Genomic DNA, 11,667 nt, shown 5'->3' with positions numbered 1-11,667 from the left:
ATGCTTCTTCGTATTTCAAATCTTTGCCTTGATTCTTGGGATCCTTTGGTCTTCTGTTGGGAGTCTGTATATTATTCTTTATTTCAGTCAGTGTATGCTTAATTTCTAGTTGGTCCTTGTTCATATCATTGAGGGTCTTACTAAATGTGTAGAGTTGTAATCTGGATGGTCTCACTGTGACCACTGGGTACACTGGCTCTTGGATCTCCAAGGAAGTGCAAAGTCAGCCACTGCCTGAGGCCACCCAGCAGGAGCTACAGAGAGATCTTCAGATTCCTCCTCTTTGTTTGGGGTTTGGAGGTGCCCAGATGAGGCCCAGCTGTGAAGCAATGCAGGCTGCTGTCGAGCCTTGGGCCTTCTTTTGGAAGCTCTGGGGCTCTCTGACCCAGCTGCAGTTTGTTAGGTTTTAGATTGCAAAAGGCCATGTCATTCATATGCAAAAGCCTATGCTCACAGCTTGGGTGGGGTTGTAAATTGGGTGGGGCGGGGTCTCAGGGAATCACCAGGGTGGAGCAAACAGCAATGGCTGCCTGTCAGCCCTGCCCTGAAGAGGTCCCTGGGTCTCTGTGTCCCGCAGCACCGTGCAGGAACAATGATCGCTGTGAGGCCCTCTGAGAGAAAGCCGCCCTCGTGTCTGGCCTGATGCCAGACAGTCCAGTTTCTCCCTGTATGAGTCTGGGTCCCCAGAGTCTCACCTGGAACTGGAGTTCAGAGCAGACGGGAGCTTGTATCTCCCTCCCGGTTCAAAAAGACAACAGCGTACCCAGTTGCTAGCCCGTTTCCGCGTGCGCCTTTGCACCTCTGCTCTTCCACACATCCTCCCAGTCTCAGTGTGCTTTTCTCTTTCCTTCTAGTTGTATAACTTCTACTCAGCCAGCCTACCTGTGGTTCTGGATGATATGTTTTGTCTTTTAGTTATAGTTTTGATGTGGTTGTGCGAGGCAGCAAGTTCAGGTGTTTACCTATGCCGCCATCTTGGTTCCCCCGATGCCACCACTTTTAAGTTATCCATCACCCCCCAGCCTCAGCAATGTCCCCATTTCCTGTTTGTCAAGCATAGGTTTCTCATTAGGGAAACCACTTTCTTGCATATTCTTTCAGCTCCTCTGCAGGATATCAACCCTGCTTATCCTATATTAACTTTCAGCTTCTGTACTAAGTTTTCTGCTCCCCTTGTCAGACCAAACTCCTCAAACATTTTTTTTTTTTTGGTGTGGCGGGGGGCAGGGGGGGATGGTAGTGGGAGGAGGGGGGAGGTTACAGAGATCCCATGCTCTCCTACCTTATCAGATGGCCCATCTCTATCATTGATGACTCTTCCTCTTCTTCCTCACTTCTTAATGTTGAGTCCTATTCGTTAGACTCTTCTCAGTCTACACTTTCTCTCTGGAAGGTCTTTTCCAGTCTCAACACTTTAGTGACTCCCAAATGTTGGTGAATCTCAAATTTATCTTCAATCCAGCCTCCTCCTTGAACTCCAGATTTACATCTCCCATTGCCTACTCACCATCTCTTAGATGCCCAGTAAGCATCTCAAACCTACTATGTCTAACATAGAATACTTAACTTCCTCACTGCTTCTACTTAAGTGCTTTGCCAGCCCTGGCTGGTGTGGCTCAGTTGGTTGGAGTGTCATTCTGTGCACGGAAGGGGCGCAGGTTTGATTCCTGGCATGAGGCACATGCCAGGGTTGTGGGTTTGGTCCCCTGTTTGGGTGTGTGCGGTGGGGATAGGGTGGGGTGGGGCAGCTGGCCGATGTTTCTCTTTTGCATCGATGTCTCTCTCTCTCTCTCATATATCAATAGACATGTCCTTGGGTGAGGATTAAAAAAAAGAAAGAAGTGCCTGCCACACGATGAGTGCTCTATAAAAACCAGCAAATGCATACATGAGCCTGTATCCTTTTGCCCTTATCTGTGCACTACTTTGTTCAGTGGATCCTGCTTCATTTAGACAGAGCACATAAAATGAAGACATTTAATAGTTTTCAGTTTGAGTGATGAAGCAGAACCAGTGTACATGGAGGATGCTTGAGTTTCTTAACACAAGTAACTGGTGGTTTCCAGTTTGCAGATGATCTTTCTATTTTTAAAAAATATTTTTATTGATTTCAGCAAGGAAGGGAAAGGGAGAGAGAAATAGAAACACCAATGATAAGAGAGAATCATTGATCAGCTGCCTCCTATTGGGTATTGAGCCCGGAACCCAGGCATGTGCCCTTGACAGGAATTGAACCAGGACCTTTCAGTCCGCAGACTGACAGAGGACCGGCTAGGGCTGCAGATGATCTTAAGCTTAACATCCAGTTGGAGCTGAAGTGACTTCTTTCAATACAAATGGAGCTCTACAAAAGTGAGATTGCTGACACCTTCAGTCTTGAAACAACCACTCTCTTCACAGTAATTTAAATTTTTAAAATATATTTTATTGATTTTTTACTGAGAGGAAGGGAGAGGGATAGAGAGCTAGAAACATTGATGAGAGAGAAACATCGATCAGCTGCCTCCTGCACACCCCCAACTGGGGATGTGCCCGCAACCAAGGTACATGTCCTTGACCAGAATCGAACCTGGAACCTTTCAGTCTGCAGGCCGACGCTCTATCCACTGAGCCAAACCAGTTAGGGCAGTAATTTAAATTTTAATAAACCATGTAAAAAAACTCAGAGGCACAATATGGGAAGGAAACTGACATTTCTTTCTTTCTTTTTTTTAAAATTTCCACCTGAGGACATGCTTAGAGAGAGGAAGGGGAAGAGAGAGATAGATAAATAGGAAGACAGATAGGGGGCGGGGGGAGAGAGAGATTGATTGATTGGTTGCCTCCATAGGTGCCCCGACCAGGGATCGAACCCACAACCCAGGTTTGTGCCCGGACCAGGAATGAACCAGCAACCTTTTGATGTATGGAAAGATGCTCCAACCAACTGAGCCACTCCAGCTGGGCTCTTTTTTTCAGTGAGCAGTTACCGCATCCCATGTCAGGTGCTTTAACATGCAAACTCAGTTCATTTTATGACCATGTTCTAGGATGCATATTATTACTCCTTTTCGACATAAGGATATTGAGGACTAGAGAATTTTGTGTTTGTCATTGGTCATAGTAAAAGTCAGATCTGAGATTCAGCCCCTGTCCTGACTCCCTTCTAAGTCCATGTTCTTTATATATCCTAATAGTTCCTCCCATGGAGAAAACTAGGGTTAGAATTTACAGGTTTATTTGAATTATTTTTATGGACTATCACAATTCCAATTTAAAAATGAGCTTGAATGTTTGCATCTAAAAACGCCACAGTAGGGATCTCTCATCCAAGAGATAGAATTAGCTGATGAACCATGAACTGGAGAAAGAAGAGCTGATTCATTTTGTAAACATTGTGTGCCCACTACTTTGCAAGTAGCCATCCCCAGCCAAGCTCTGTGCTGTGCAAAGTGGGTTTGATGGCAAAGGGGAGGCTCCTGCTTTGCACAATTTCTGATAACGTGAGGCCACCATTCAAGGTTTACTATATACCAGTTGGGTTATTGCCCGCCAGGCTCTCTGTTGGCCTGTATCATCCCATTTTATACATGAAAATACATGACCTTCAAGATTACCAGCTGGTGTGTTATAGAGCTGTGACTGAAAGCCAGGTCCATATGCTCCTGTCTATATCCTTATCCATTTGGATATAGCCCTTCTTACCTACTTGAGAGATACAGAAAGAAATGAAACAACTGGGAATAAAATCATTACACTAATCACTTACTCTCCACTAATATGAGAGCTGAGAGAGTTCTGGTAGAAGGTGAAATCAGGTTGGGTTAATAGCAGACAGTTGTCAGAGGTAACATCTTTTTTTCTTAAAACTTCTGTAATTCAGAGAAATTACTAATTCATTCTGGTTTATTATTATTTTTTACATTATTCCAAATTGGTGAAATTTAATTGTTACTTTATTATATGGAACTTATAGCAGTCAGGATAGGTTATGCTGTGGTAACAAATAGCCCCATGTCTTAGTAGTCTAAAGCAATAATATTTCTTTTCCTTCTTGTACTGTATGTCCACAGTGGCTTTGTAAGTGCTCAGATTCATGTTGCAATTATTTGCACAATTATTTGTAGGCTGTGACAGAGGGGCAGAGTACTCTGGAGGGTCTCATATTTGTCTTCTATGTGCCATTACTAACATGGGTCCACCCAAACACAGGGGTATAGGAAGTGCAGAGAGCTAGAAATATTCCAGGAATAAAATGAATGATCTCCAGAGGCCTGGAGTTAGGGGGAAGGTTTCTTTGTTGTTATTTATAAAAAAAAATATTTATTTATTAAATTGATTGGGGTGACATTGGTCAACATGAAGGTATAGGTTTCAGGTGTGGGTTTCTATGTTATAAGATTTGTATATTGCACCATATGTAGGATGGAGGTTTCATTGAGGTGAAATTGCTATGTATCGTGAATATAAAAATATCTAGTATGGTTATGTTTCAGAAATTATACTTATGGAAAATTAAGATTCAGGTTAAATGCATGATGAATGTATTTAATTAAAAATATTTTGCTTTTCATTGATCACCTAAAAGTGATTTTCAAAAATAATGTTGCTTTTTATTCAATTCTAATTTTTAAAAATGTACCACCAGCTCTATACTTGTCTGCAGAGAATAACCCTCATGGGAGATAGATCTGCAAATCAGCAAGACAGCCTGATTATCTTTAGCTAATTCAAAGAAACATCCATGAAAAACTTGGGGTGATTAGCTTGAACTTCAAGTAAGCAGAGTAGAACAAAATGCCCTCTCCAGAGGAGAATGCTGCCATTCTCTGCTTTTCTAATTTCTGGTTCTCAAAATCTGAACATCCCAGAACTACCTTTAAAATGTCTACATATCTATTTTAAGTGTTTATCCCAAGATTGTGAGCCTTAACATTTGCATTTTAGCACAGCTTTCTCTCTAGGTCTCCTGATGAAGCAAGTGCTTTTGAATGCTCCTTAGTGATACCTGAGTAGCGTGCAAAGTGAAGTGCACTTTGGGAAAGCATACAGCTTTTCCCTGACCTGGGGGAGATCATTTATAGCCAGAGAGGGTGCAAAGTAAACACCTCCAAGAGCAACATTCTCCTCTGCCTGAAGACCACTTCATTTTGACACAAAATTAATGTTCATGTTCTTTAAATTAGAAATGTGCCATGTAGGATTTTTTTGAAAAATATATTTTATTGATTTTTACAGAAGGGAAGGTAGAGGGATAGAGAGTTAGAAACATTGATGAGAGAGAAACATCAATCAGCTGCCTCCTGCACACCCCCTACTGGGTATGTGCCCTCAACCAAGGTACATGCCCTTGACCGGAATCGAACCTGGGACCCTTCAGTCCGCAGGCCGATGCTCTATCTATCCACTGAGCCAAACCAGTTAGGGCCATGTAGGATTTTTTAAAGGAGAATACATAACTAAGTAATGGTCTGATACTAAAACTTCTAAAAGTCTGAGAGCTCTTGCTATAAATAAACAATAGCCCCCAAACATGGAATTAGCTGAGTGGAGGTAGGGAAAAGGTTCCGGAAAGGTCCCTAGGCGAGGGAGGATGTGTGAGATCAAGAAACTGTCCCATAGGTGAGTTTCTACATTCACACATGAAAAAGCTTCCGATTGGCAAAAACAAACAAACAAAAACAAAACAACAGAAACACACAAAACCCCCAAACCCACTTAAGTCTGGCCACCCAGAAAACAGTAAAAAATTGTTACTGGTTTGAGATTTCATGGGGAAAAGTACTAAGAATTAAATTAGGTGAAATTATCTGTGAGATCCTGTGGAAGGGGAAAATATAATATCTTTTTCTAAAAAAAAAAATGTTTGTATTGATTTTAGAGAGAGAGGAAGGGAGATGGAGACAGCAATAGAAACATTGATGAGAAATATCCTCCTGCACACCCCCTGACTCCTGCATGTGCCCTGACCAGGAATCAGACCTCTTGTTGCAGGGAAGATGCTCAACCAACTGAGCTACACCAGCTGGGCTCTTTTTTTTTTTTTTTTAATCCTTACTGGAGGATATGTTTATTGATTTTTTTAGAGAGAGGAAGGGAGAGAATGAGGGAGGAAGGGAGGAAAAGAGGGAGGGGAAAGAGAGAGAGAGAGAGACAGAGAGAGAGAGAGAAACATCGATTGGTTGCCTCCTGTAAGCACCCGCCCTGGGACCAAACCTAGGTATGTGCTCTGATGCGGAATCAAACCGGTAACCTCTTGGTGTATGGGATGATGCTCCAACCGAGCCACCCGGCCAGGACAAAAATATAAAAGAAAATAGTAGTGATTTGGCAGGGTTAGAAATTTTAGGTTTAGCAGTGATAAGGTATTAGTCACACACACACAAAAATGCTATTAACCAGTAACAGCAGCAAGTAAACTGTAGATTTCAGAGTAGAAAATGAGACTTGAAGAGTACAAACAAAACAAAGCAAAATTGGTGGTTGGAATGAATTATTCTCTGGGATTTAAAAACAGGGGGAGTGACCCTTAAACCTGGTTTCAGGTCACTGAGCTTTTCCAAAGCACCTCTTAATGTGGGATATTTTACAGTTTGAAAATACAAACTTCAAGATAAGGTAATAGTCTAAAACCGATTTCAGTGAGCACAGAGTTCATTGCAGTCCCAAGATGGCTAAGGGGAACAAGGAGAGAGAAGGGGCTTACTACCTCCTTCCAGCCAGCCTAGTTCCTCACCAGCAAAGGTGTGCAACCTCGATGGGGTTCTAGGTCTTAACATTTATATGAAAGGGTGGATAGCACAAAGATGAATACGAGAGGATAGAACTCAGAAATTTCACAGTGTTTTGAAGTGTAAACATTCAATTCTCTGATAACACTTGCTAAAAACTTAAAAATGTTTTTAAAATATGTTTTTATTAATTTCAGAGAGAGGAAGGGAGAGGGAGAGAGAGATAGAAACATCAATGATTAGAGAGAATCATCAATCGGCTGCCTCCTGCACACCACTCACTGGGGATTGAGCCCACAACCTGGCATGTGCCCTGACCAGGAATCGAACTGTGACCTGGTTCATAGGTCGACGATCAACTGCTGAGCCACACTGGCCAGGGCTGCTAAAATTTTTTTAAAAAAAGTAAAAAGAAATTCAATCTCTGTTCTCCCTGTAAAATTGGCAGGACTAGGAAGAAAGCACTGGTCAGGTAGAGAGAAATGAGGGCTGACTTGGGCATACCTCCCAGAAAGCTGGTTTGGCACGACGTAGCTGCACGGGCTTGGTCTCAGGCACATTTGTATCAGCTAATTTTTTTAAAAACACCAAAATGAACATGTTTGAGGGGAAAACAAAATGGCAATACTGGCCAGGAGAACAGATAAGTTTGCATACTTTAATATTCCCGAATCTCAATAGGTTTTAACTCCCAACATATACATGTTAGTATCAGAAATTCTGGTCTTTAAATTAGTCTTACTTTGTAATTAATATAACCTTCAGTTATTAAAAATATGCATTTTATTTATTGCTTGTAATGAATACTTCTCTCTGTCCACTCCCATCCTCACAGCCTCCACCCAACTTCCATCCTTAGAAAGTTTCATTTAGGGCTAACCACAGGCTGATGGGAATATCAATGTCCATCCTGACCAGATGCTTCCCAAATTCAATCGGAGCTTTTATCTCTACATTTTAATTCCATGTAAGTGAGCATTTATTTATTTGTGTCACAGGCAAGGCCACCATTAGGTGCCCTTTCTGTGCTATGGCAAAGTACATGGGAAAGACAACTTGATAATAATGGCCACTATTTGCTGAAAATTTCATTTGCTGGAGAATTTCTCTGAATAACATGATTCTCAGCAATCCTACAGAATAGGTATTCCAAACCCATATTATGGGCGAGAAAACAGAGATTCCGTGGAGCTAAGCAACTTACCTGGGTCATACGGCTGGTTACTAGCAGAGCCTGGCTCCGACTCCATGGTTGTGTGATGGCCCTGACCTGCACGTTCCCACAGTCCTGGCCTGTCAGCTTCAGGGGTTTCAGAGGATGGGAAGGCAGTTTGTATCTAGAACTTGCTGGCCTCCCTGGCAATGTACGGAAGAGCTGTTCACCTCCCTTAAATAAATAAACAGCTGCTGCTCCTCACTCCGGGGCAAACCATATAGAGTTACCCTCTGGGAAGCAGCTTCTTTGCGAGTCCCTGGTTGGCCCTTTCACTGGGGGCCCCTGGTGGTTTGTTTTCTCTATTGTTAGCTGTGGCGGGCCTCTCTCTTCTCAATTTGGGAAGAAGCTTCTAGAACTCCTCTCCGGGACCTCTCAAGTAAATTTCATATACTTCACCCCGTTTGGTGACCCCCCTCACTGGCTTTAGCTTTTCTGTGCAATGCCAGCTTCTCAAGGGTGGTGCTCAAAGCTCTCAATAACTGTGAGGCGACCACGAGTGGGTGTACTGGGCAGCTAAGAAGACCCGTGGCATCGGCCCCTCAGTGCATGACCCAGGGGCACCGTGTTCCTATGGTGGTGGTTTAAACAAACCGAACAAAAGTCACGTACTTCAGTCACAGCAGGTGAGGACCATTGTACCTCCCTCTTCTGCCTTCTTGTCATACTTTCCTCGAGTTGGGTGGCACTGGAATGGTACACGCATTTCTGGGATCTGGCTAAGGCAAACCTGAGTTGGGGATACATTTAAAAGCTGGGGTTTAGTGGGCATATTCATGTGGTTCTAAGTCCTGTGGACAAACTGGTGCTGAAATGGGTTTCAGGAATACTTTCCCACCCTCTACGGCACCTTGCCTTCTATGTGAAATGGAGGTGTCGGGTCAAAGGCTGAATTGTGATATGAACTTATCTTATGGTCCTGGCACTTCAAAGAGGTGGTGCGTAGCCCTAGCCAGTGTGCTCAGTGGGTAGAGTGTTGGCCTTTGGACTGAAGGGTCCTAGGTTCAATTCCAGTCAAGGGCACATGCTCGGATTGCAAGCTCGAGCTCCAGCAGGGGGCATGCAGGAGGCAGCTGAGCAGTGATTCTCTCTCATCATTGATGTTTCTATTTCTCTCTCCCTTTTCCTTCCTCTCTGAAATCAACTAAAAAATATTTATACAAAAACAAAAAAACCCCTAAAAATCCCAAAGAGGTGATGGGTAGAGGAGGAGCCAATGGAGCCAGAAGCTAGTCTGTGGGAAATTGTCGTGGTGGGGCAGCCTGTCATAAACAGATGATATCATTCTAATGGATTTTGTGGTATTTGTGAACTTTTAAAGATGTGTTATTAGTTATGAATTCTTTTCTCACTCTGAATAAATAGTTTGCATTCATGACTTTGTATTCTTTGTCTTCAAGGAACCCTCTCCCCAAATTGTATAAGCTTCAGGCCCCATAAAAATTAAGTCCTGTCCCTTAAATTTGCTGAGATTTCTTTTCCAGACACAGCTGCTCTAGAGTCTGCCGAAGTGAATGTCATGAACACCACAGAATGCCTATATTAAGACAATTCGAAGCCAATATCCATTCCCAATTTGCGCAGATCTAACAAAATCTTATGTGAGTTAAAAACAGAGAAACTAAAACTTCATTTTAATTATTTAGACCTGATCTTCTTCAAGTTATTGGGATTAGGACCTTGGCCAAGTAGCCTATGACATCTCTTTGTGGGGTTGGAGCTATCAGGGCAGGATGGGTCGAGGTGACTCAGGGGTGGGGAGGTGTGTGTGGATCACACTTTATTGGCCCTAATGGGCAGGTAAGGGAACTAGACTGAGGAGACAGGTCAGGGAGGCAGCAGGTCCCTCCTTTAATTCCTTCCTTCCTTCCTTCCTTTTTTTTTTTTTTAAAGAACAGAGGATATTCTTCTCTTAAAAAAACCTAATGCTGAGGGTCAGCCTAAAAATATCAAGAGTAGTTAGTTCTGTGAGATTAAGAAGTGATTTTCATTTCCCCCTCTTTACATGTATAGTTTCTGATCTTTCTGTAGATAGAATGTGTTAGCAATAAAAGGGAAGCATGAAAAGACCCACAGTCATGTGTGTGTGTGTGTATGTGTGTGTGTGTGTGTGTGTGTGTGTGAGAGAGAGAGAGAGAGAGAGAGAGAGAGAGAGAGAGTGAGAAAGAGAGAGAGGGAGAGAGATTGATTACTAGGGAGATAATTTTCCTTTCTTCCTTCCCTCCCTCTCTTTTTTCCTTAGAATAAATGCATAAAGGCTTACTAGCATCTTAACAACACTTTGGGAACGTCAAAGAATGCTCTATTTTATACCTTTACAAATGTGCACAAGATATAAAACTTTAATTTGAAAAGATATAAGATAGGAAACATTTAGTTTTTGACTTTGGCTTTTTGTGTCCATGTGGGATATATGCAAAGGAAAATTCAGAGTAAATTACCAATTAGTTGTTGAGAACTGAAAAATGCTGAAGCAGAAATTAGGATCTAATTATGTGTCTAGATTATTGTCATTCAAGACACAAAACGGCCGAGTTTTATAATTGTGGGGAAAGTCTATTCTGCCTGCGACAATTCCCTACTGGGCGAGCAGAGACAGTCTGGCGGCTTTTAAGGAGAGGCGCTTCTTTTACTTTACAAATGATCAGGGAGTCCCAGGCGGGTGCCAACCCAAGGTGGCTTCCTCTGCACACAGAACATTGTTGCCAACCAGATATATAATGTGTAGAAAGTTCACTAGTTCTTTTAAAGACATAAATGTTTAGAGGGAAAATAGAATAATTCATTCGATTAAAATATAAACTCCTTTTACATTATAGTTAGCTGCTGCTATAGGACTGTTTCTAGGGTTTCTTTATTTACTTCCTGCTCTTCAGGCTGCCCCCCTCCCACTCCCTTCTGCCCTGACTCTGTGCCTCAGGACATTCTCATTGCAAAGTACTCCAGGTCTTAGCTAAAAGGCTCATTAACGCTATTCATTAGTGTCTCCTCCAGTTTCCTTGAACCCTCTTGGTTAGCCCTGTAATAGTACACAGTAGGCATTCAGAGGGTCCTGGGGTTGATTTTAATATTTTTACTGTTTTTTTTGAGAGGTAGAGGGAGAGGGAGAGGGAGAGGGAGAGGGAGAGATTGGTTGCCTCCTATATGCACCCTGATCAGGGATCGAACCTGCAACCTGGGCATATGCCCTGACAGACAGGGAATCGAACTGGCGACCTTAGGTGCACAGGATTATGCTCAACCAACTGAGCCACACCAACCAGGGCCAGACAGTGCTGTTTTGAATATTCATTTGACAGATATAGTCCTTCAGGTTGGAGAACATAGCTCTCCTGTCTCTCCACCCTCCCCTTCTCCCTCTTCCTTGCCTCAACCAGCTGTACCTCTCCGTCTGTGTCTAATCCACTGTAAAGTTCATTTTCTCTAAGTGCATCATATATTGAGACGAAGCACTCTGCCTCCCAGTTTCTTAAAGGAACCACATCACTTTGCCATAAACCTAAATACAAGTTAAAGGAAATGAATCCATGAAGTGAAATTTGACAGCAGAGGCTATTTTCTTCTGTGTTCTTTGAATATTAGCATGTAAACAGGAACTCCATAATAAACTATTATTTTCAGCCTAACTCTGGTTGATGGTCAGCTTGGATTATTGTGCAATTAAATGGCTAAAATGTGGATAAAGCCTACTACAGGGCCTGACACATAGTTGACACTCCAGTAGTAATTCCTTTCCTTCCTTTG

The sequence above is a fragment of the Myotis davidii genome, unplaced genomic scaffold (assembly GCF_000327345.1).
Source record: "Myotis davidii unplaced genomic scaffold, ASM32734v1 scaffold376, whole genome shotgun sequence".
Lineage (NCBI taxonomy): Eukaryota > Metazoa > Chordata > Mammalia > Chiroptera > Vespertilionidae > Myotis > Myotis davidii.
Note: the sequence above shows the minus strand (reverse complement) of the source record.